At 37.6% G+C, this 24,460-nt stretch overlaps 1 long non-coding RNA gene across 1 annotated transcript; it reads right to left on the bottom strand.

Annotated features, from left to right (window-relative positions):
• Window positions 1-1,204: 1,204 nt before the first annotated feature.
• Window positions 1,205-24,160, bottom strand: LOC111545322. The gene is made up of 5 exons (XR_002732396.2): window positions 23,927-24,160; window positions 19,241-19,785; window positions 10,891-11,000; window positions 2,316-2,500; window positions 1,205-1,265 (listed from the first exon to the last, which is right to left on the bottom strand). It is a non-coding gene; the product is annotated as an uncharacterized LOC111545322 (long non-coding RNA).
• Between the last annotated feature and the right edge of the window lie 300 nt (window positions 24,161-24,460).

Raw genomic sequence — 24,460 nt, 5'->3', positions numbered from 1 at the left:
GTAAATATCATGGACAAAGACCCTGAACTATACAAAAGCATGGCAAACTCAAACAACAGAAAGAAACCCAAAGTGGGTGAGGAAGAGAGGCGCACTCTGAGGGATTATTAGGCTAGTCGGGTGTGCTGTCAAGCTGGACCTTCTAGGCTGGAAAAATATTTCAATTTACTTTTTGAAGTGAGGCCTTAATTGGGACAATTTTATGGTCTTATTCACATTTTAAAAAACATGGATCTTGCTACTTGGTGGAAAACGACATGATACAATCATGAAGTTAGAGGACTCACTAAAACAAGGGCCGAGGATCAGTCCTTGAAGAGTAACATCATGCAAAATTTGGATGGAGTGGAGAACAAGGGAGTATCAGAAAGAACAAGAAAAGGAGGTGACATTAAGACAAAAATCAATAATATTTTAAGGAAAGGGTGGTCATCTGTAACATTATGCTTAGGTCACCTAATAGTAAGATAAAACAATTTACAGTGATCTCCCCTTCCCCGTGGGAAATATGTTCCAAGGCCCCAAGTGGTGCCTGAAACCTTGGATAGGACCAGCCCTGGCGTATACTGTTTTCTTTCAATCTGAGAACCAAGAGAGCTGCTAAGTAACTAAGAGGAGGGTAGCATCTAGAGAGTGGATCCACTGGACAGAGGTAATTCGCATCCTGGGAAGGACAAAGCAGGACAGTGAGAGATTTCGTCATGCAAGTCAGAAAAGAGTGGAATTTAAAACTTAGGAATGGTTTATTTATGGAATTTTCCATTTAATATTTTCAGACTATACTTGACCATGGGTAACTGAAACCATGGAAAGTCAAATTGCAGATGAGAGATATGGGGGACTACTGTGCATCATCAAAGGTATTTTTACAATGAGAACATCAGTTTCAAAGACTTGAAGGTGTGGGTCTGGTAAGGCACAGCCTACTACCACAGGATAGGACCTTCTTTACTAGACACACAGCAAATGATTCCCGCCCAAACCCCATCCAACTTACCACTTGCTTTCTTGGACTCTCCAGGTACCAACCCTGGAGTGTTGGGTTCTTTGGAAATTGAGGCTGAGGTAGAGTTAGAAGTGTAAAAAATTTATTGGAGATCAAAGCTCCATCTTTCATCCCTCAAGAGATTTTTCTTTTTTTTTGTTTGTAGTGACAGGGTCTCACTTTGTTGCGCAGGCTGGTCTCCAACTTCTGGCCTCAATCAATCCTCCATCCTTGGCCTCCCAAAATTTTAGGATTACAGGCATGAGCCACTGTGCCTGGCCTAGAGAGATTATTTCACTAAGAAAATCAGAACAAGTAAGAAGAGAAAAGAACTAGTTCATTTGTTCACCATCAGCATAATCAGAGTTAGTTTTTTTTTTTTCCCTTTGCTGGTGGATCATTTCTGTTAAATAATAAAATAGTGCAATGTCTACCAATAATTTTGTTTTCACACGTGGTCCCCATATACCTCTAGTTTCTTCCAAATTTCTCTTTTCCCTTTGGAAAAAAAATGTCTCCAAATGTGTCACCTTACACCCAACTTTCCTCCTACCTTTCTGAGTCCCTCGCCTCTCCATTCCTCTAAAATGTAGTTGTCCGATGTGGTAGCCACTAACCACATGTATCTAATTTGATTTGAAATAATTAAAATTAAACATATTTAAAGTGAAGTTCCTGAATCACACATGAACCACATTTAAAGTGCATTTAAGGCTGGGCACAGTAGCTCATGCCCGTAATCCCAACACTTTGGGGGACTGAGGCAAGAGGCTTGCTTCAGGCCACAAGTTTGAGACAAGCTTCAACATAGTGAGACCCCATCATAGTGACCTCAACATAGTGAGACCCCATCTCTACAAAAAATAAAAAATAAAAATAAATAGGTGAATAAAGTGCATTTAATTACCCCATGTGCCTAATGAATACTCTATTGCTCATTTCTGTCATTGTACCAAATTCTGCTGGACAGTTCAGAATATCACCTACTCAGAATCTCAACTGATACACTTATTAAGATACCCACAGCTAATCCATCACCATCAGAAGTTCGTTTACCCCTTCGTCAAGATTGCCATGGCCAGCCCTATCTCATTAAATGGCACCAGCAGCTACCCAGTTAATCAACATGCCCCTCCCACAAAAACAAACAAACAAAACAACAACAACAACAAAAAAACAGGTCTACTGTTATTTCAGCTTCCCCACTTACCACCTGACATTAAATTTATCAGCAAATCTCAGGAACTCTACCTTTCAAATATATTCAGCATTCAACTAGATCTCATTAACTTCATTGCCAACATTTTAATTAATCTACCATTATTCTTACCTAATAACATTTGCATTTGCATCCATTCTTCTGTTCTCTTCTATATTCCTTGTCATACGCAGCAGCAGAGTGATCTTTCAAAAATTTAAACCAAATTACATCATTTGCTTTTTCAAAACTCTCCAAAGTCTTGCCAGCATATTTGGGGAAAAAAAAATCCAAACTCTGCACATAGCTTATAAGTTCTAAAAAATAAAAATAAAATAAATAAATAAATAAATTCTACATGAAATCGTCCTTTCCTCAATTCCAGACATCTTATGCCACATGTGAGCTCTTGCCCAGCCTTGTGGGCTACCTGCTGGTTCCTCTAACACTTCCTTGCTTTTGCGCTGGCTGCTCTCACTGCCTGAACTTTCTTCCCCCAGATCAATATCTAGTTTATTCTTTTATTTAATTCAGTCTCTGTTTATATATTGTTTCCTCAGAGTGGTCTTTCATGAGGACACCATGTAAAATAACATTTCCTCCATTTGGGTGGGTAGCTTCATATCAGTTTACCTGCTTCATTTTTCTGCTTAGCACTCACCACTTCCTTCAGTTATATTTCCTTATTTACTGCCTATCTCTCACACTAGAATGCCAACCCAGAAAGAACTGGAACTTTCCCTTTCTCATTCAGTGTTGGCTTATGGTGTGTGCTCCATAAATATCTGTGGCATTACTGAGTGAATGACAGCATTACCATGAGATTGCAGAACCCCAGTAAAAGTATATAGTCCAAGAAGACTTGCATCCTTGGGATTTTGTTAGGCTATTAACAGGAAATGAGGCATCATTCTGATTAATGCCAAAAAAGAGAAGATCCGTTCCTTTCCTGTTTGTCTGGTACAGCGTTGTGTTTCTTATTCCTTCGTTTTTCTAAATTTTATCTTATTAAATATGGACAAATTATAATTCTATGTATTTATGGGATACCAAGTGATGCTTTGATACATGCAGATAATGTGGAAGAACTGGCCCAAGCTAATTAACATACCTTCCACCTCACCTCCTTACCATTTATTCATCCTTTCTGAAACTGTGTGTGCTTTGAGTAACACTTCTCTATTTTCCCCACCCTCAGCCTCAGGTAACCACCATTCTGTTCTCTGACTTTATGAGTTGGATTCTTTTAGATTCCACAGATTTGCATTCCAAAATAAAGGTGTCCGTGCTTTGGACTCAAGGCCAGGTACAATGTGTTGTTGTTTTAAATAAAAATACTGGAATGGAAGCAGTTGTTATAACTGATGAATACCAGATGTTACATTTCTCACTAGTCTATAAGACCAGACACACAAAGATCTAATTACATCCGATCGCTTCGAGCAGTGTCCGACTGTTTTACCCATGAACAACATCCTGTATCCCTGTGAATAGCAGAAATTCTAAATAGTTAAAAACTGCCGAAGTTATAGGGAGCTATTTTAAAAATATTTTATTTTACAGGGATAATTTTTATTATAATGATGATGCTGTCCATACCTTATTTTCAACAGGTATTATTAGTTGTAGTAGACAGAGCTTTGTGTTTATGCTTACTTAGAGTCAGGTTGGTTATTTAAAGTAATCTAGACCCAAATAATTAGATAGACTTCTACATCGTATTGTCTATAGGAAAGTTAATTACATCCATCCAGCGCATACGTTTCTTATTAGCTGATAAAAAGGAAATGGCAAAGGGAAATTGAATTTTTATGCATAAATGATTGCTAACAATCTAGAGGATGTGAGTGAGATTTAGGATTTCATTTATAGTTACTTCTTGGCTTCTTCCAATTATTTTCTCCAGTTTCAAGATTCTAGAATTATTCATTTTCCTTCTATTACATTACTATTAAAAAAGCAGACTTTAGTAACCATTTATATTCAATGGTTCATTCAATAGATAAAATAAAGATGAGTTTACTTTAAGTATTATGCCATTTTTTTCCTCCCCCCAGACAAAACAAAACAAAACAAAACATGAAAAGAATATAGACATTCCATAATGTCAAATTTTGTTTTTAAGTTTGAAAAATGCTTTGATATTTATGGCCTGAAACCCTCATTACCATTTGTTTAATATGTGTCAACTTTTATTTTGTATGAGGAAAATCATTTGTTTAGAACTGATTTAATATAAGATGTTGAAGCCGTGTCATATGATAAAACTTGGGAAAATAATCCATTGAATATTTTTCACAGAGCATATTATAGATGTTAAAATGCAGAAGCAGAAACACATTAGATTTGGAACTTAACATGCAAAATGAGGATATTTGTTTTCCTTCCTCAAAAGCTGCAGTTCAGAGCTTGGGAATGCTAACAGACGACTCACTGTTAGAGCCATTGGGTCTGGATTTTCTTCCCCCAAATTAGATATCCCTAATTATACTAGCAGTTTTATGGCCCCCAGTGTTTCAGTCTTTGTTTTAGCTGTATTGTGCTTGGAATGCCAAATTATTAGGACCCTGAATAGTAAATCATCGAGGGCACCTTTGTCTGTGGAACCATTGTCCACAGTTTAATTACCTGCCACACATAGTAGAAATGAGAATGAGAGCTTTACCTGCTTAACCCTTACATTCTCGCATTTAAAACTTAGTTAAGATGGAAACTAAAAAGCGCAGAAATAATGCAAATGTGAGAATCATGTAGTGACAACTCCATTGTAAAACTTCTTACCCTGCCCCCACAGGTAATACTATACAAAATGCATAAAGCTCCTGAAATGCATACAACAGTTTAAACCTTTTATAAAGACATGGATGTTGCATTAGGAAGAGTCCTGAAACAAAGTCAGAATCCCTGGTGTCCAGTTCTGTTCCTGCTTCTGAAAGGGTATATGGCTGGGTAAGATGTTAAGCCTTTCTTTCATAAACTTCCTTTATGAAAGAAACTTTCATGAAAACTTTCTTTCTGTTTCCATGTGAGCTGTAAGTTTTCATATGAGTAACATAAAGGGGGTGAGTAGATTTCCTCAAAGGTTGTCATTGATTTTGGAACCTAGTGGGTGCATTTAACTGAGCCTGAGGCTGCGCCTGCGCTATCAAGAAACAAATGGTGGGCCGGGCGCGGTGGCTCAAGCCTGTAATCCCAGCACTTTGGGAGGCCGAGACGGGCGGATCACGAGGTCAGGAGATCGAGACCATCCTGGCTAACACGGTGAAACCCCGTCTCTATTAAAAATACAAAAAACTAGCCGGGCGAGGTGGTGGGTGCCTGTAGTCCCAGCTACTCGGGAGGTTGAGGCAGGAGAATGGCGTAAACCCGGGAGGGGGAGCTTGCAGTGAGCTGAGATCTGGCCACTGCACTCCAGCCTGGGCGACAGAGCGAGACTCCGTCTCAAAAAAAAAAAAAAAAAAAAAAAAAAGAAACAAATGGTGGAAAAAAGGAAATGAATACAATCGGGGGGTTTTCCTTGTGACACAAAAATGTATTTCAGATTTGGTAAAAGATAAAATGACAATAACAATGTATGTTTTTTATAAAGTTCCTGCATGTTCCGATAAGTCTGCTTGTGTGTCATCTGATATTTGTTGTGACAGTTAATTAGGCCAACAGTCCATAGTCAAGGTTAGAATTTAATCTGCAGAAATTTATAAAACACTGATTTCACAACTTGTAAAAAGTCAACCAGTCTTCTAACTAATTTAGCAATTTTGTTTACACATCCCTTATACAAATTACTACATAAATCTCAATTTTTTCAAATGCTGTTGAATATTCCCTTTAATCTACCCTCTGGTTCTTTCATTAACGAGTTACATAAAGTGTAGACAGGCACAAACAAATAACTTTTGACTTGAGAACTGTCCTTTATCATTATTCTGGATCCACTTTGCACCAAATGCCACTTAGACTCTATTCACTAAGTAAAGTAACCTACTGTCTTAGCCTTGTGATGCTTTGGCATGATGACATTTGCCTTATTATAATTTATTTAAGTATATGCATGTGTTAAAATACTTCAGGGAGCCAAAAAGTTGTTTCCTAAACACATCAGCACAGGCCAGATACCAGGGCCACTGTGTGTGAATTTGCCTTATCTCTTTCAAAGCTGATTTTTTGATGCTGAGAGCTTGACCGTGGTGTTGTGATGCGCCAACATTTAATTTACAAATAGCGTTACGTCTTGATTCTGTCACCCCACATATCTGGAGGTGAAGGGCTGAGGTACGGAAGTGAAGTAGATCTGGATCCCTTCCACATTCCTGCAGTGCTCAGCCATCTGTGAAAAGCATTGCCTTGCTGTGTTGTGAAATGTGCATTTACTATCTGTTTTCCCATTACTAAACTGTGTAACTTCATTGTATAATGAGAAACCAAGAGCATTGTAGGGGTAGCACCGAGAAGAAATACTTTTCTTATAATTTTGGACTCTTATCATTGTTCTTTCATTTTTTCCTTCCACAGAATCAAGGGTGGCCACCCTGTTTTATGAAGAGAAGTGCATTAGGTGTGAAATACTGGAATACAACATACCATTACAGACATGTTGCCCTGGCTTCCTGAAAGCCTGATTTGACTTGCCATATGGTCAATGTGACAGACAGAGTGATCATTGAATACTGACAGAGCCCTGACTGCAGACTCCACTCTGCCCCTCCTGGCTCAGTGTCCTTCTAATGACACAACTTTTCAATGTATTTCCAGGCCAATCAATTTCGTCTTCTCCTCTACAGTCACATGTGTGCATTTAAAATGTCAAGTATATGTTCTAGATTGAGCTTCCTATCTTATCTTATTTCTCCTTACCACCCACTGTTGATTCATCGTCAAAGCAAAAATGTTTGTGGAACCAAAATGATGACAAGTTCCCACTGTTTTCTTTATATCTGTTACTGTAGGAATAGAGTTTATTGCGGCAACCCTAGTACCTCGTTCAGTGTCTTCCATTTAGTGTACCTATATGTATAAATTAAATTGAATTGAATTCTCTTTTCTGTAGCAATGGTTTTTGTTTTCTTATTGCAATGTCGTATTTTTCTAATTATCCTCTCCCTACTCTTTTGTGTCTTTTACCTAGGCATTATTGGCACTGGAATGCCAACTTTGGATATGTTTTTCTCATTTTGTACTTGTTTCTGTGTTTTATATTTCCGCTTATATTGCAAAGGCTTTCAATTCATGGCACTATCTTTAGCCCTCTCGTTACTCAGTATAGTGCACACTGTAGAATGGCCATTCTGTATATTGTCTGGATGACATGCTGCTGTATGAACATAACCCAAGCTTTTTCTTTCCCAAGTTTCACTTTCATTTCCTTTCTGTTTCGTTTCAAATCCACACAATACTCTTTATTTCCAGGGATCATTTTCTGAAGCTGTAGATAGACTTCAGGAGAGAGCTAATTTAGTATGCCTAAAGCAGCATAATTTAACTGTGGAAGGCACTGTTTTTGTATTCAGTTGGTTAATGGGTGTACTTTTTCAATGCTGAAGCAGGAATAGTGCCAGCAAGCAAACTTTACAGAGAGTACATGACATGCTTTTCTGTTTTCTAGTTTCTACTGATTCATCAGAATGGGGCATTGTTCTATGATCCTTACTGCAGTTTCAAAGCAGATCTACATTCTATACTTTTCTCATTTCAAATGACCAGTTTATCGCTAACTTCAAAAATGTGCTCTGTGTCACTTTTTAAAACAAATCAGAATCTTTCATGTGCTAACTTTTCCATGCTTTTGAAGTTGCTAGAAGCTTGATAACATGTCTTCTGTAACTCTTAGCTCTCTTTATTTCTAGAGTACAGGGTGGTATTGACAAACATCACCATTTACTATTCTAACACTTTGTACCTAACTGAAAGAAGGGGATCTGATTTTGCAAGGAAAAACCCAGAAAATGTATCACACATCAGAGGATAAGCAAGGGCTGCCTGCCTGAAAGCATTTCATATAATATTTATTGGAAAAGTTAAAAGCAAAACTACTGAATTGATCTCTCAAAGCAGATTTCTAAGTTACAAAATACAAAGGATTAATACTGTGTAAAGTACTAGAGTTCTGTTGTATGAATATGATAGCTCAGAGCTCAAAACCCACAGTAATGTGGATTTCACAAAAGGCCTTATCATTTAGTTGGGGAGATTTTTTACACAGCCGACAGTGTTCCTTTAAAGTGCGTTCATGAATGCTGTCCGATCACCCCACAGATGGTGAAAATGTGTCCTCCTCCTGAATAAGAAGCGAGCACCCAGCAGGGGTTATAGGAGGGTTTCAGTTCTAATTGGAGGCAAGTAGTTCTATATCTCCTGGTTTACCGGCATATTCATGGAGATCAATTTTCTTTTTAAGAGATGGTGTGTCACTCTGTCACTGAGGTTGGGATACAGTGGCACAATCACAGCTCACTGCAGCTTTGACTTTCTGGGTTCAAGCGATCCTCCCACCTCAGCCTCCCAAGTGGCTGGGATTATAGGCACAAGCCACTGTTCATGGCAGGAAATCAATTTGGAGACAAAAAGGTATAAAGTTGACCTATTTTCTTATCCAAGGAATCAATAATATTTCAAAAACCAGTGAATATTTATGCCTGAGAAAAGTGTTCCTCATTTTTTCCTTGTCTCTCTGTTGACTGAACTGAGAATCTAGGTCTGAAGAACTGCAAAGGATCTTTAAAATTAAGCACTTTTAAAAGCCTTGACATTTTGTATAATTATTCAGATGGACCACTTGTTCACATTTCTTAAAGGTACTGATAGTGAACTGGATATCCGCAAGTCTGATTCTCTCTACCATATGTGGAAAAAGAGACTGGAGAGTAATGAGTTTCTATAAGACTGAAAGGAAACCCTGTATGTATTGATCTGCTGTCATACTGCTGAGTTCTTTGATAGGTTCTTAAAGACACAAAGAACTCATGGGCCAGTTGCATAGGAGGTCTGCAACGAGCTCCTGAAATCACATCTTTACAAAGGCAGCTCAGAACATTGGCTGTTTGGAGAAAGCAGGTCCTCCCAGGGAGGAAGGGCAACACTTCTCCTGAGCTTCATACTGTTAGATAGATCCCCAAGTAATGGAAGCAGCTTCAGATGTACTTGCTATCCGTAACTGGTCATTTTCTCCACAAAGCAAGGTGACAACTCTCTATGAGAAGCCAAGGAGATAATTCTGAATCATGTCATCTCACAGTTATGGCAAGAAGATTCTGTAGGGGAGAACGCATAATTTTTTTTCTTTCCCTTTTTGGGTTCTTAGTTGAGACACGCTGCTGAAAACAAAAGTCAGTTTAAGAAAAAAAAAAAACAAGCGGCTGGGCGTGGTGGCTCCCGCCTGGAATCCCAGCACTTTGGGAGGCCAAGGTGAGCGGATCACCTGAGGTCGGGTGTTCGAGACCAGCCTGACCAACATGGAGAAACCCCGTCTCTACTAAAAATACAAAATTAGCCAGGCATGGTGGCCTATGCCTGTAATCCCAGCTACTGGGGAGGCTGAGGCAGGAGAATCACTTGAACCCAGGAGGTGGAGGTTGCTGTGAGCCGAGATCGAGCCATTGCACTCCGGCCTGGGCAACAAGAGTGAAACTCCGTCTCAAAAACAAAAACAAAACAAAACAAACAAAAAAAAACAAGTGACATTTATTAACCTATGTTGTACCCATTATGCAGGAAAGAGAGACCTCAGTTCAAAAATTATTTCTCTTTCAAGTCAGTGGCTTAAGGGCTTTGCGCAAATAGTATTTTTTTTTTTTTTCTCAACAAATGATGCTGGAACAACCAGATAACCATACGCAAGTAATGAAACTGGACCCCTGTCTCATAACATATACAAACATTAACTCAAAATTGATCAAAAAGCTAAATGTAAGAGCTAAAACTATATAATTCTTGGAGAAAATATTGAAGTAAAGACAACACTGAACTCTTTTTTTTTTTTGAGACGAAGTCTTGCTCTGTTTCCCAAGCTGGAGTGCAGTAGCACGATCTCGGCTCACTGCAACCTCTGCCTCCCAAGTTCAAGCGATTCTCCTGCCTCAGCCTCCCCAGTAGCTGGGACTACAGGTGCCCGCCACTATGCCCAGCTAATTTTTGTATTTTTAGTAGAGACGGGATTTCACCATATTGACCAGGCTGGTCTCGAACTCCTGACCTTGTAATCTGCCCTCCTTGGCCTCCCAACGTGCTGGGATTACAGGCGGGAGCCACCGCGCTGGGCCTGCTCCAATAGTATTTTAACAAAGAGCCATAAATCCTATATAGCAACAAGACAAAGGAGAGAGCAGCTTGAGTGTTTTAAAAGATAGGAAAATGTGGGAAGGTAGTAAAATCTGTTCTCAGATTCCTCTGGTGCCTGCTGGTGATTTTTCTGGGTCAATAAACAAATGCAGTCTCCAGTAAGGAAGGATTGGTGTCCTGTCATCAGGCAAGTAGAGGCTGAAACAAGAGTATCTCCCTACATTTTCTGTGTCTTTAACAGTCCTCAATATGTTGGGGAGAAATATTTTGATTTCCTTTAATTCCCAGAGATCACTTTTACCAAGTAAAGAGTTGGAATCTCAAGATTCTAGGAGACTTTCCCATGGCCACACTGTTAGGGAATGTTGAAGGTATTTGGTATCCTTGTCTCCCAAGGCAGGGCTGCTTTACCACATCATGCCCATTTTCTTACCAAGGAGATAGTCTCATGTAATTTAAGAGAAACGTCACTTCCAGCAAATGCTTGTCTCCTAAGGCTGTCCACTTCCTTAGTTAAGGCATCTGTGGGGAGGTTTTGGAATCCTGGAGGGAAGAGTTGGACAAGATTTAGGGTGGATCAAGGAGGCCACATCTCTACATAGTTACCTGCTTTGTATCCATTGCTCCAATAGGGTCTTCTACCTTCTGGTAGTCTCCATAATACCAGAGGGATCGGGATTACTTCTCTGTATGCAAATCTTCACTAAATCCCAGTGCTTACTGAAGAAAGTGGGAAACTTCTTAAGCTGATTTTTAGTTTATTAGTTTAAAAGACCTCTCCAGCTACTTTCTTAAGATAAATTATCTTTTAATATGTTGGTTTTTGCTCCCACATCTTACCATAACTTCCATATTCTTCTTTCTGTGAATTCTATAAAATAGTAAGAAGACGCAGTACAAAAAGGCACACTCAAAGCCAGAGAGAGAGTGAAGAAGGAGGAGAGAGAGAGAGATTGAGAGAGCGAGACAGAAAGAGAACTTAAGAGAGACCTATAAGGTGTTGTAAAATTGTGAAATGATACTTACACTCTCCCAAAAAGAGTGTGGCATATATGAATACTTCCTATTCCTCATGCACCCACAAAAGACTATAATCCCTTTGCCTTTCTCAATTTCCCTTGAATTTCTCTTGTATATTGTCTGACCTATGTGGAAATTAAGACAAATGTATGATACCCAACAGTCTCAAACTAACAAATAAAATTGCTTATATATATATATAAAGAGCAATAACTGGGTAGATAAAAATTATATAGATGTTTGTGTTTGCAATAAATAGATAGAAATATCCACTGTTATTATTTAGAAGAAAAAAATGTGATGACCTGCCTAGTTTTCCAAAAATTTACAACACAAACAACAAAAGGATTTATTTTTGCGCAATTCACAGCCTATTTTGGCATCCCAGAAACCGCATATTAAATGAAATGTAACATTTTGTCATTGTTGTAAACATAACATTAAATTAAGTATGTTCCTCTTGGGCTTCATATTATAAATAATAGCATCAGCAATATTATAATTCCTGGTTTATTATTATTTTTTAAAAATGAACAATGATATGAAAATTTATAGTAGAAAGACCATATCGCCACATAATTCTGTTGAGTGATATAAAAGATCCATTTATTGATTGTGATAATCTTAGAGACCTGTGTTACCTTATTGTCAGAGTTTTAAAAGAGGTAAGAAAGGAGAGATTTCTCACTGGAGCCTTAATGAGACAGTTTCAGGCAGACAAAAATTAAAGGAATGCATTAAACTTGAAAGTCAGGCTTCATCTATCTAGTGGAAAAAAATCTTTTTAAAAGGTTCCGAAATACTCAACACAGATCAACTCACTGATTAAGTTATAATATTTCTCATGCATCCTGTTTTATTCAGCCAACAATGGGGATTGCTGAAATCTTGGGTCACCATATTATGATTGCAGTAGCTGCACATGGGCTGGGTCCACTCTTTTTTTTTAAATAATTCTTTTTAAACAGCCTCCCAGGAAAGAATAAAGACAACCCAGTGAAATGTCTGACAGATGGAAACCCAGATGCAAAGCCAAGTCACAGAGGAGTCAAGATTTCAATGGAGATGAATTTGGTTGTGCTCCCAGGAACAGAGATGAAACCACTCAACCATAGCCCTCAGTGCCCAGATAAAAGGATTCGGATTAATTTCAGGTCCACAGAGGTGGAGGAAAAGATTTCAGAATCTACCAAACAGGCATAAAAAAATCAGATGTAAATTAAATATGTTAAATACTCAAAATACCCAACTAAGAGATTAAAATTTGCTTGTATTAGAATCTATAGAAAATATTTTCACATCACTGTTCTCAAAGGAGGCTAAATGTTTCAAATAATGTGTTAAAATAATTTTTCCCAATTATTCTCTACTATACCAATTGCAAAATGTCTCCCCATTTCTATGTTTAATAATATGTAGTCGAAAATGATAATTCTAAAAACGAGCATCTACACTGAAGCTCTTTTAACATCAAATTGAAAGCTTGATCCTTATCATTTAATAGTAAATGAACAATTTATTTTTTGTGTTAAGAAACTGTTTCTTAAATTTAATCTTCTATTTTGTAAAACAATGCCAGGAGTAAAATTTACTTGAAGCAATTCATTGCTAGAATCATCATTTCTTGGCATTTCAACACAATGAAGCCTATACTTTGTAATAAATATGTCAATTCTACAACTTTTAAGAGTACATACTTTAAACCATGTGCAAAAAAATGAATCTCTACAATGTTTTCCTTTAGTTACACTTGTGAAGCATTTCATATCCTCAAACTTGAGGTAGCGAAAACTCTGATTTCCTTAAAACATCTTAACATTTAACAACTTTAGTCATACATGCAATGTGAATAAATACAATCTCTGAATAAATGTAATCATTCCAAATGCCTGTCATAGTACCTGACACATGATATGTGTTCAATAAATGCTTATTAAAAGTTAAATTGTCTCCTAGATACAAAGATGGGAAGAGGTAGCATTAGGAAAATGCCAAGTACAGACATGTACAGATTTGCGTGTGTATTGATTACTATGTCTAATGAGTAAAGTATTTTAGACAGCCATTTGAAGCTAAAAGAAATAGGAGACTGTATCAGCTCCCTTTTACACTTGGACCAAGGGATAAAGGGAATCTTGTATCACACAAAAGGAAATAGTAAAACTTACACCTGAGAAACTATACACTCATATTTTACAAACAGACATTATCTTCTCTATTAAATTTGTGTGTGTGTGCATCTGTGAGTCAATGTGCATATAATTATCTGATAAAAATTATTTAAAATGTGTATGCATATATTAATGTGAATAATAGGGATAGCTTCCCAAGGATATATATTTGGAACTTACTTCTTTAACAAAATTATTTTAAATACCCAGTAGCTGCCTTGATAAACGGTAGCTTTTTAGAGAAGAAAAGATTATTCTTTGGCTGAAACTCATTACTGTCTCTTGATCTAGGACTTAGAAGAACTACTAGCCGGGCCAAATCTCTCTGAATAAATATCTTATGCTGTCTGAGGAATCAATCACGCCCTAACATTCCTAACTCTGTGTAACTGTTTGAAGGGTTGCACTGCATGTTGCACATTCTATAAGTGCTTCTCTTCCTTATTGTTCTTCACCAAGATGTAAATGGACCCCAGATGGACAACAGCAGGTGCCTTCTTCATGCATCTCTACCATATGAAGAAAAGCAAACGTCTCTTTCTAGTGTGCTTTGGGACTGGATAATTGCCCTCTCTTCTCGCTAAGCTAATTTTATATAAAATGGACTTAAGTATGACAGAAAGAAAAACAGACAGAGATTCTATGAGAAACAGTACAAAATTGAAGTGAATTATGTGGGGAACAACAGTGCTGTAGTAAATTAACAAAAATATATTTTCATTCTACTTATGTGCAAAGCATTATCTTGTGTTTCCAAATCATTACTGCATAAAAAACTCCAGTTTATGCCTTATCTTTGCCAGCTTTAAAAACTTTACTATTAGACAATACCAATACAACTTATCAAATCAAATCGGAGTCACAGGAATCATAATCTAACTAATAACAAATTTTACTGATAACATGAGATACTGGTAATTGCAACAGGAAAAAAAAAATAGAGAAATTTGACCAACAATGCAGGTGCCCTTTCTTCTTCTATTAACACATTTTTTATTTCAAAATTAACATGTAAGGGGCTAATACATGCATCAGGGCATTACTTGCACAAAGGAAACCCTTTTGTTAAAGATTATTTCCTATTAACATTTCATTAACTTATGTAGACCAGGTACAACTGGCTAAAAGCATTTCATATATAAGGACTCTATTACTACCACATATCATTACTATATTGCCATTAGCATTTTTGCAAGAGTTTTGGAACAAATCATCCTTTTCTGTCTTTCCCAGGTACCTCCTGTGGAGAGAGGAAATAGATTATATGCTGTTAGAGCTATAAAAATACCCTAAAAGTGCTTTTTCTACTCTCTACTCTCATGCAGTCATGTATCTGGTATCAGACGATACCAGACCAGATGCGTGAGGCATGTTTTCCCACACACCAACCAATCAATTCTGCAGTGGATACCCACCAGATGTCTTTTAATTTAGATCAATTCTGACGCTCTCTATATCATGAAGGCTTAGTCTCACAGTACAGTCCCCGACTTGAGACCCCAGTTGCAAGTCTGGGCCACCACAAACTTCTGACCAACTGGCTATAAATCAGGGTTCCCATCACTTTCTCCTTGGGTTTGATTCATTTGCTAGAGCTGCTCACAGAACTCAGGAAACACTTTTGTGTGTTGGTTGATTGTAAAGGATATTACAAAGCATGTAGATGAATGGCCAGATAGCACAGTTGCAGAAGGCAGGTGTGTGGGAAGAGCTGCCATGCCCTCTCTTGGCCTGCCACCCTCCAGGAAGCTCCACGAGTTCAGCTATTTGGAAGCTCCCTGGACCCAGTCCTATCAGGTTTTTATGGAAGTTTAATTATATGGGCATGATTGATTAAATCATTGGCTATTGGTAATCAGCTTAACCTTCAGTTCCTTTCTCTCACCAAGGCTGGGGATGGAAATGAATGTCCCAACTCTCCAATCATGCCTTGTTCTTTCTGGTGACCAGCCCCCGTCTCACGCTATCTAGCCTCTCCTACCATCAGTTATCTCATCAGCATAAAAAAGACATCACTCAAGAGATTCTGAGGGTTTTAGGAGCTATATGTCAGGAAATTGGATAAAGACCAAATGTATATTTCACAGTATCACATAGGCCTTCCACGTTAACCTTTTTTTCCACAACCATAAAAAGCTTTTACCTCTTATAAGTTGGGAGTTTGTAAATTTTTTTTATTGTAAAATCACTACACAGATATAGCAAATCTGGAAATCCTAGAATGTATTAACACTGAAAAGTTAAAAAAGAGAAAAATCACAGTTCTACATCTATGGATAAACTGGTAATACATGTCTCCAAAACTTGTGTGTGTGTGTACTGATTTGCTTTAACAGGAATATTCAGTAAACATATGAAAACATATTCAACATAAGAGAAAGACACCACTTATCATTATATCATAATCAATATCAACGACATCAAATTTTCATTGCCTTGTCTTCCAATGTGTAGATCTTCTTTCATCTATCATCATTTTAGTTGGTTTCCAATATTTACTGTTTATATAGCACTCTAATGAAAATTTTCAATCAAATATCCCTGGGAACATCTCATGATTTTTATTTGATACATTCTTATATGAAACATGTGCAATTAAGGGATTTTAATTAAATATTATAGAATGTATAAATTTAAACCACCACTAAAGTATAGTGGTACCATTTTATTATAGTCATTTTATAATCATATATTCTCTTCGTAAAATATCTAAAGATTTAGATTGTTAATATTACACTACTTTCCATTATGTCTAGAGAATGTGGACAATTAGTTTATTCATGGTCTTTCCTAAATGCCCCTTGAAGATGTTACATCATTTTCATACTAATTTGAAAAAACACCACATATTTTAAAATGTTATAATTTTAATAAGTAATATTTTATAATTTTTTTTATATACAGAGAAACCTGATTTAACAATGGTTTGACTTACAAGTTTTCAGTTTTACAAAGGTGCAAAAGTGATATGCATTTAGATGCTCCTCAACTTATGATGGGGTTATGTCAGGATAAACCCATGACAAGTTGAAAACACTGTAAGTAAAAAAGTGTATATATGATTTAGGATATTTTCAACTTACAGTGGGATTATGGAAGAATTATTCCATCAAAGTCAAGGAGCCTCTGTATCTTCATCACAGTGTATTTTATAATAAAATTGAATGCTTTTACATAATCCATTGTATAATTGTGCATAGCATATTTATACATCATAAAGTGATATATTTATTTAATGCTTATGATATATTGTATTATATGTGGTACATATGAAATACAAAGTAGGTATTATATGTAATTTTATGTATTGGTATATTTATGTTCTATATTTTATATTTTATTGGTATTAAAAATTTTACATAATATATGCTACATAAAATATTTCACTTTGCAATAGATTTTGCCAATTATTTTTCTACTTATTCTATTGCTATTTAATTCTTTTTTCCTATGCACTAACAAATTTTTATGTATTTAAATAATTTTATACTCTGTTCCTTTGTATTTCTTCTTTAACATTTATTCATTTCAAATAGCTTATACAAATTTATAATTATATTTGAGTAATATATTTGATTCACTAGTCATTTTTATTTTTATTTTTTTGAGACAGGGTCTGGCTCTGTGGCCCAGCCTGGAGTGCAGTGGCGGGACCTCGGTTAACTGTAATCTCTGCCTCCCAGGCTCAAGTGATCCTTTGCCTCAGCCTTCTTAGTAGCTGGGACTCCAGGTGCACACCACCACGCTTGCCTAATTTTGGTATTTTGTTGTAGAGACAGGGTTTCACGAGGTTGCCCAGCCTGGTCTTGAACTCCTGAACTCTAGTGACCCATCTGCCTCGGCCTCCCAAAATGCTGGATTTGTAGGCATGAGCCACCATGCCCATCCTGTGATTCACTCTTCTTAATGCTATAATTTCTTTGGAAATAATTTGACTGCCATTAGCTAGGGAATATTTTTTCAATATCATTATAACTATTGTTTTTATTATTTATAAGAGGTTACTTCTAATTATTCTAAAATCTTATCTGATTATACACTTGTGTTTGTTTCTGGGATTTTTTTTTCTATTTTATTTTTGTCTATCTGTGCAGCACTTCTACAGTATTGATAATTGCTGCTTAAACATTCAATATCGGGTATTAGAAATTTATCATTGCTTTTATTTTCCAAATCATGTTAATTATCTTTAAGTCCTTTTTTGTCCAGAAATTTAGAATTACGTAGACATGTTTTTCCCCATTCCTTCTACATTTAAGACTATGTTTGAACTTCCATTACATTTCTGAATCAATTTGAGGCAAAAAATTACAAACAGAAAACAGTACTGTTGACTCTGGTGGGGTTCAGATTTCATCTTGAAGATAAAGCTGGTTTTCTTTCAAAGGGAGGAGCTGGATGAAATTTGGGAGACTATAGAACAATGTAAATTTGAAATCATCAGTTGTTTACTTAAAGGAAGCTAAAGATGTTTCTCCTAACACTCAGCGTTAAAGTATGGGAGAGGAAGGAGTTAGGGCTATTGGTTAAAAATAGATCAGCATTCTAGATTCAAACCCCTCCCTTTCCTGTATGGAAGGAGAAATGAACAAGAAAGAGACTCTCAGGATGTTACCAGGATGATGGGGTGTGTGTGTGTGTATGTATCAGGAAAGAGACCACTATTAGTCAGTAAATATTTAGCTCTAGCTAACGCAGTGAGTATGCCTTTTTTCATACCATTACATCAAAAAACAGGTACTGAACCTCAGAAGGGAGAAATATTTTTTAGGTAGAAATCCAGCACAAGAATGAAAAAGTCATATACAATTCAAAAATCTTAGAAGAAAATTAAGGATAATGCATTTTTATTTTAATTAAGGAAATATATATTTAAAAGTTGTAATAATTATAGCTATAAAACATGAAACTAATTTTACTGTTAAAATTGTAAAAGTAGTAAATATGAAGAAGCTATACAAAATAAATATATTTGTAACACGTACAACAGACAAAATATTGGTTTCTAGAATATGTTTCAAAACCACTACAAATTAATAAAATCAACAAAAACATTAACTGAAATTCACAAGAAAATTCACAAGAATATTCAGTAAACATATGAAAACATATTAAACCTCAGTAATAATCAGAAAAATTGAAATTACTGCCAAGTAAATTAGTATTTTTTACATACTGATTTTAAAATAAAATGTGTGATAAGACTAAGTGTTGGCAGGTTATGTAGCTGCAGAAATCATTATATATGGCTGAGCAAGTCTACCCTGGTATGTCCACCTTAGACAAATAATTATAATCTAGAATTACAAAAAAGAAATAACACATATCTACCAGAGATACACACAACAATTTCATACCAGCATTGTTATAGAAGAATTAGAAGCAATCTATGTTGCAACAGTAGGAAAATGGATAAATGAGCTGTAGTATATTTATAAAAGAAAGAGTCTAAACAGAGAAAATGAATGAACTAGAACTACACCTTTAACATATATGAATACTTTTCAAAAGAAAACAATTTGCTTGAGATTATATACAATATTTTCCTATTTATACAGGGTTTAAAAGAGAGAAACAATATTATAAAGGTACCATGATACTTGCATTGCAGGACTTTTCCTTAATTCAGCTAAAGACGGTATCTTTGTCCGTCCCACAGCCACAAACATTTAGGCTCACAGATGGTTTGAAGGATGAGTGAAGCAGGGTTTTATTGGGTGAAAAGGAAAAAAACGGGGAAACAGGACGCTCTGCAAGGCCAGAGTCCCTGCTAGAGTGCTTCCGCCCAGCCGGTCTAATTTCAGGTTCCACACAGGAAGGGGAGGGGCCAGGCTGCACCCAGCTGCAAATGTCATCAACTTCCTGAGGCTCCACCCAAGTGTGCAGGCGAGATAGTTTTCCGGAGACCCCCTCCCACCTGGCTGTCTTACTCCCCCTGTCTAAAGAAGTACATCTAACCGCGGTTAGAATAAGGATAGGGTAAGAATGAAGACCAATGTTAACTGCTTCCTGATGACAGGGGGGCGCTGTTTTGGGGCGGCATCAGTCAGAGCTCCCTCAGAGCCCATTTAAGGGTTCCCAGCAGAAGGGGCCATCGTCAGAGGCTCTGGTTGCATGACTAGTTGCAGTTTGATGGCCTGAAGACAAGAACAGACGAACCAGGTTATTGGAAAACATGTATCAAAATGAAACAAGGGGAGGGGTAAGGAGAGCTCAAAAATGCCGAGGCTTTTTTTTTACCAGTTTGTACAGGGAGAAGGAGGCCAAAAGCTTGACCGGTAAAAAAAAAAAAAAACTTCACCCTTTTGCAGGCACACTGGGCTTCTGTGTTCCCTTCCCCTGAGCCTAATCTCAAGCCAACCAGTTTAAGGTTTGGGAAACTCTTTCTAGTTAACTCTAGTTTGGAGGATGCATCTGAGACAAGTGTCCCATGGTACGGGGGCACAATTACCTCTCTGTGAAGAGAAGACAGAGAAGGGGAAAGGAAAAGAGAAGGCATTTTTAAAAGGAGTCCCAGGGGTTCAGGATGCATTTGAAAGGGGTACAGAGTGAAAATGAATGGCTACCCATCTAGAAAGACAAGCAGGCATCTATGGCTCCCTTCACTTCCTAACAAATACCCCCAGGTACTTGAGGGAGAGATGGAAGAGCGTCCTTTTTCCATCTTCTGTCCTTGCATCCCCAAGTTCTGGAGACCTTGGTAGGTGCCACCATAAGTACCAAAGCAGCTTGCACCCATGAAGCTGGGGGACCTAGAGAATAGGAATTATCTACTTTCACCTATGCCTCTATCATCCCTACTGTAAGTAGCCTTGGAGTTCCCTAGACCTCTTTTATGCCATGGATATTAACATGGCCTTTATCCATGAAACAGGAAGCCTGGGTTGGCTTAATGGGCAGGAATCAGCTACACTCACTTGTGCTGTGCCTTTTAACTTCCATTATTGTCTGCCTCTGGATCCCTCAGATCCAGGTTTCCTTCTTAGGGCTTTGACCCAAAGCTTGGAATTGCATGGACTCCTTATGATAAGCTGAATGCTAAGGTAAAACTGTGGAATTGAGTCCTCTTGCAACAAAGGAGAGAAAAGGATGTCTTGTGACACACCCAGATAACTGGTGGCTATAGTTATGTTTGCTAGGGTTTCGGTGCATGGTGCTTGGCTTTGGTTAGGGTCCTTGGTCTCACTCTCCCAAAAAGGAAACTTCCTAGTGATGGGTATTCTATTTATTCCCATCACCTGGCAGGATTTGCAGGATTAATTGCTCAGAACTAGAATATTGATCCAGATTTCTACATTACCCATCCCTCTTGTTCTTTCTGAGCTGCAGCTGGGGATTCCCGGTTGGTTCACAGGAACAAGCAGGGTTAGTCTAAAAATGTAGGCAAAAACTTAAAAACAACTAGTGAGTTTAGAATTTAATGACAAATGCATGATAACTTTTGAAACATAATTTCTCTCCAGTCCTCATTTTTGTTAAGAAAAAAACCATGATAGGACCGAGATTTTTGCAAAATAGATTTTAGCCTTATACTTGACCTGATTATTTGCATGAAGTGCAGCAGGAATAATTATTTCTACAGAGGCCTTTTAGATTGGCTTTGATGGAACGCTGTTCCTAGAGGGATCTCAGATAAGACCTTTTAAAGCCATGCTTAACCATGGGTTTATCCTCAAATATATGTGAGTTGGGTCATCATCTCCTCTTACGGTCCCAAGATAAACTTGGAGCTCCTGGACCTGTTAGAAAGTGATATTCTTTACTGACCACAGGTCAGGAACCTGTACAGGGACTGAGTATGAGGCCAGTTTCCTCATGGGGTTTTTATTGGCTCTGCCAAGTCAAGATTGACTCCTTAAAGGGAAGTATACCCTTCCAGTCAAAGCCTTGGTAAAATGACCAGTTTTTCCAATTGTTTTCTGTTTCAAAAGAAAAATTGATTCTTATTGCACTGATGCAAACAACTATATTGCCATAAGAATACTCACAGATAGTTTCCAAATTCTAGAGAAACCAGGCAGAGAGAAATAAACATGCTACAAATTTTGATCACAGGAGTGTATACTTTACTTATTAATGACCATAAATAGTTCAAAATACGTTTCCTTGACTGTGAAAAGCAAAACAAGGCTCAGCAATATTCCAAGCAAAAGTCAAAAGGATTTACTTCAGCTTCCTGAGTTCAGTCCATCTAGTTAACTCTTGTTTTGCTTGATATTTGTGAACATTCCAGCTCTTTGAGTCCTGTAAATTTTCCTTTATTCCAATATTACAATCTCAAAAGTTTTCAGAAGCCTGTATTTGAGAGCACCTCCAAAATTCTGTAGCTTATTGTAAACCATCGTTTGAAAAAGATTAAAGCAAGACAACAATTGTCTGTGAATAGCAAAATGCCCAGGGTAGTGACAGTCAGAAACACAATTGACAAAAATGTTTGGTTATCTCTGTGGTTTGCAATAACTTAACCTTAAGTATGATTGGTAGCATATACTTAGACATTGGAATGTTAGAAATCTCATACAATTTTGGAACATATAATAGCATTATTTACCAAGATATAACCCAAAGAACACTGAACATCATTTTGACAGTCCTATGTACCTAAACATGTCAAAGAATCCTGTTTACCTCTCTTTTCTGGACACTTCAGGGGCCCTCTCAAAGTACTCAAAAAGTCAGGTGCCAGGGAAGACAATTTTGAAGCTGAAGTTTGATTTTGGGAAGGCTGTTAAATGTTCAAGATTTAAAACACTTGATATTATAAAATAGAATTCCAGATTACCACAAATTATTTATTTTGCAAAAATGATGACTCAGAAAATGTAAAGAAGCAAAAACCTTCTATAACCCTTTAAAAATTTTGCCAAAGAGCAGCTAGTGTTGTATTAAACCCTTGTTATGCTTTTATTTCAATACTCAATTTACAGAAAAACCATATAATACGGTTTTTTGAATTTAGTCAGTATGTTCACACAGAGGACCTCTTCAGCAAGGTTAATTTTCACAATTCTTCCATCACTTCTTTGAACCTTCAGTTTTTTAATAATTTAACTCAAAACAATCCTTTAGCCCCAGGCAAAAATTTACATTTTCATGCCTTCTTATAACCTTTTACTGAAAAACATATTTCACTGTTCGTACACTCCTTGCATGCAAATCTATTTCCAGTAGTCTCAATTACATGTTATAATGGTAACTCCTAGTAATTTTTAACATTAATTTAAAACCTGGTAAATTGTTTTAATTGCGTGCTAACTGCAGCCAAGGTTTGCCTTCTTAATTAAGGACGTGATTAGTTCCATATGTCCCCAGGCCCTACCAGCTGTGAAGCAGAGGAGACAGTTTTTAAAACCCAAACAGCAGTTTGTAACCTTAAATCACTTAGCAAACCTTGCATCTTACCTACATTTTACCAATAGTCTTTGGGGGCTGTTTTTATTTCTCAAAGATTAAAGTCATGTGAACTGAAAGGCACCACAGCTTTTAACTTCCCTTAAGAAATACTTGATCCCAGGGCTTGTCTTTTTTAGGACAAATTAATTAGAGATCTTTTTAAAGACAGCACACACAGTATACACACAGACAGGCAGAAGAAAATTCAGTTGCTGGGTGAGGCCCTTTAAGAGACAGGGCTAGGAAAACATGCAGATATCAAACCAGAGAAGGATCATCCTCTAAGGCAGGATTGCTCAACAAACCTTGCCAAGCAGTTACTGGCCACGCCCCCAGGATGTAAAACAAGATGGAGGCTTGCAGCACACACCATACAGACATGCAAAGCAAGCCAGGATTGGCCACAGCCCAAGACTAGCCCCAGAAATCCTTTTTCACAACTTAAGCTTTACAGAGACTAAGTTTACTGCTGACTGGGTGTGAAGAGGAGAAAAAAAAATGGTTTAAAAATGGCTGGGGAAGAACCTGTTATTCTTATGCAAGTGGTTCCTCCACCAGGGAGACAAGTTTAATTGCTGTGGGTCAGAGCGGGCCTCCCTGGTGCAGGGAGGAGGATATCCTGTGAGTGTGTGGCAGAAAACGCCAGCCAGCCACTCGTGGCGCCTTGGGCCAGGTATCCCAGCCCTGGCAGGGAGGGGAGGGTGTTGGGGAGCCACTGCACACCAGTTCCTTCCAAAAAAGGGAGAAAAGGCTAGGAAAAGGCCCCTAACCCTAGGAGCAATAGTGGGGTGGTGACATGGTGACCTCTACCCTCAGAAGCCGGAGGATGAGAAGGCTCAGAAGAGAGAGGTAAGGGAAAGAATTCTTGGCATGCATTTCACTCACTGTTTCTAGCGCCCCCACATTGCATACCAAAAATGTTGCGGGACTTTTCCTTAGTTCAGCTAAAGACGGGGGTCCTTGTCTGTCCCATGGCCACAAAAATTTAGGCTCACAGGCAGTTTGAAGGGTGAGAGAAGCTGAACTTTTTTGAGTGAAAAGGAAAAAAGGGGGGAACAGCGATCCTCCACAAGGTCAGAGTCCCTGCTAGAGAGCTTCTTATCCACAGCTTGAATTCCAGGTTCCACACAGGAAGAAGAGAGGCCAGGCTCCTCCCCACTGCAAACAACATGAACTTCCTGAGGTTCCACCCCAGTGTGCAGGACGGTTGGATTTTTTTTTTTTCTGGGGATCCTCTCCCACCTGGCTGTCTTGCATGGTTTTTTTTTGTTTTTTTGTTTTTTGTTTTTAAGTGAAAGTTCATACTCTGGCTAAATGTGTAGGAATTTCCAGTGGTGATTACCTCTCAGGGAGGTAATGGGAGATGATGATAGAGAGTGAATATGTGATGTGCATTTTACAGTCATGGCATATTTTTTC

The sequence above is a fragment of the Piliocolobus tephrosceles genome, chromosome 1 (assembly GCF_002776525.5).
Source record: "Piliocolobus tephrosceles isolate RC106 chromosome 1, ASM277652v3, whole genome shotgun sequence".
NCBI classification, from domain to species: Eukaryota; Metazoa; Chordata; class Mammalia; order Primates; family Cercopithecidae; genus Piliocolobus; species Piliocolobus tephrosceles.
The sequence above is the reverse complement of the archived record's forward strand: the minus strand, read 5'-3'. Positions and strand labels throughout refer to the sequence as shown.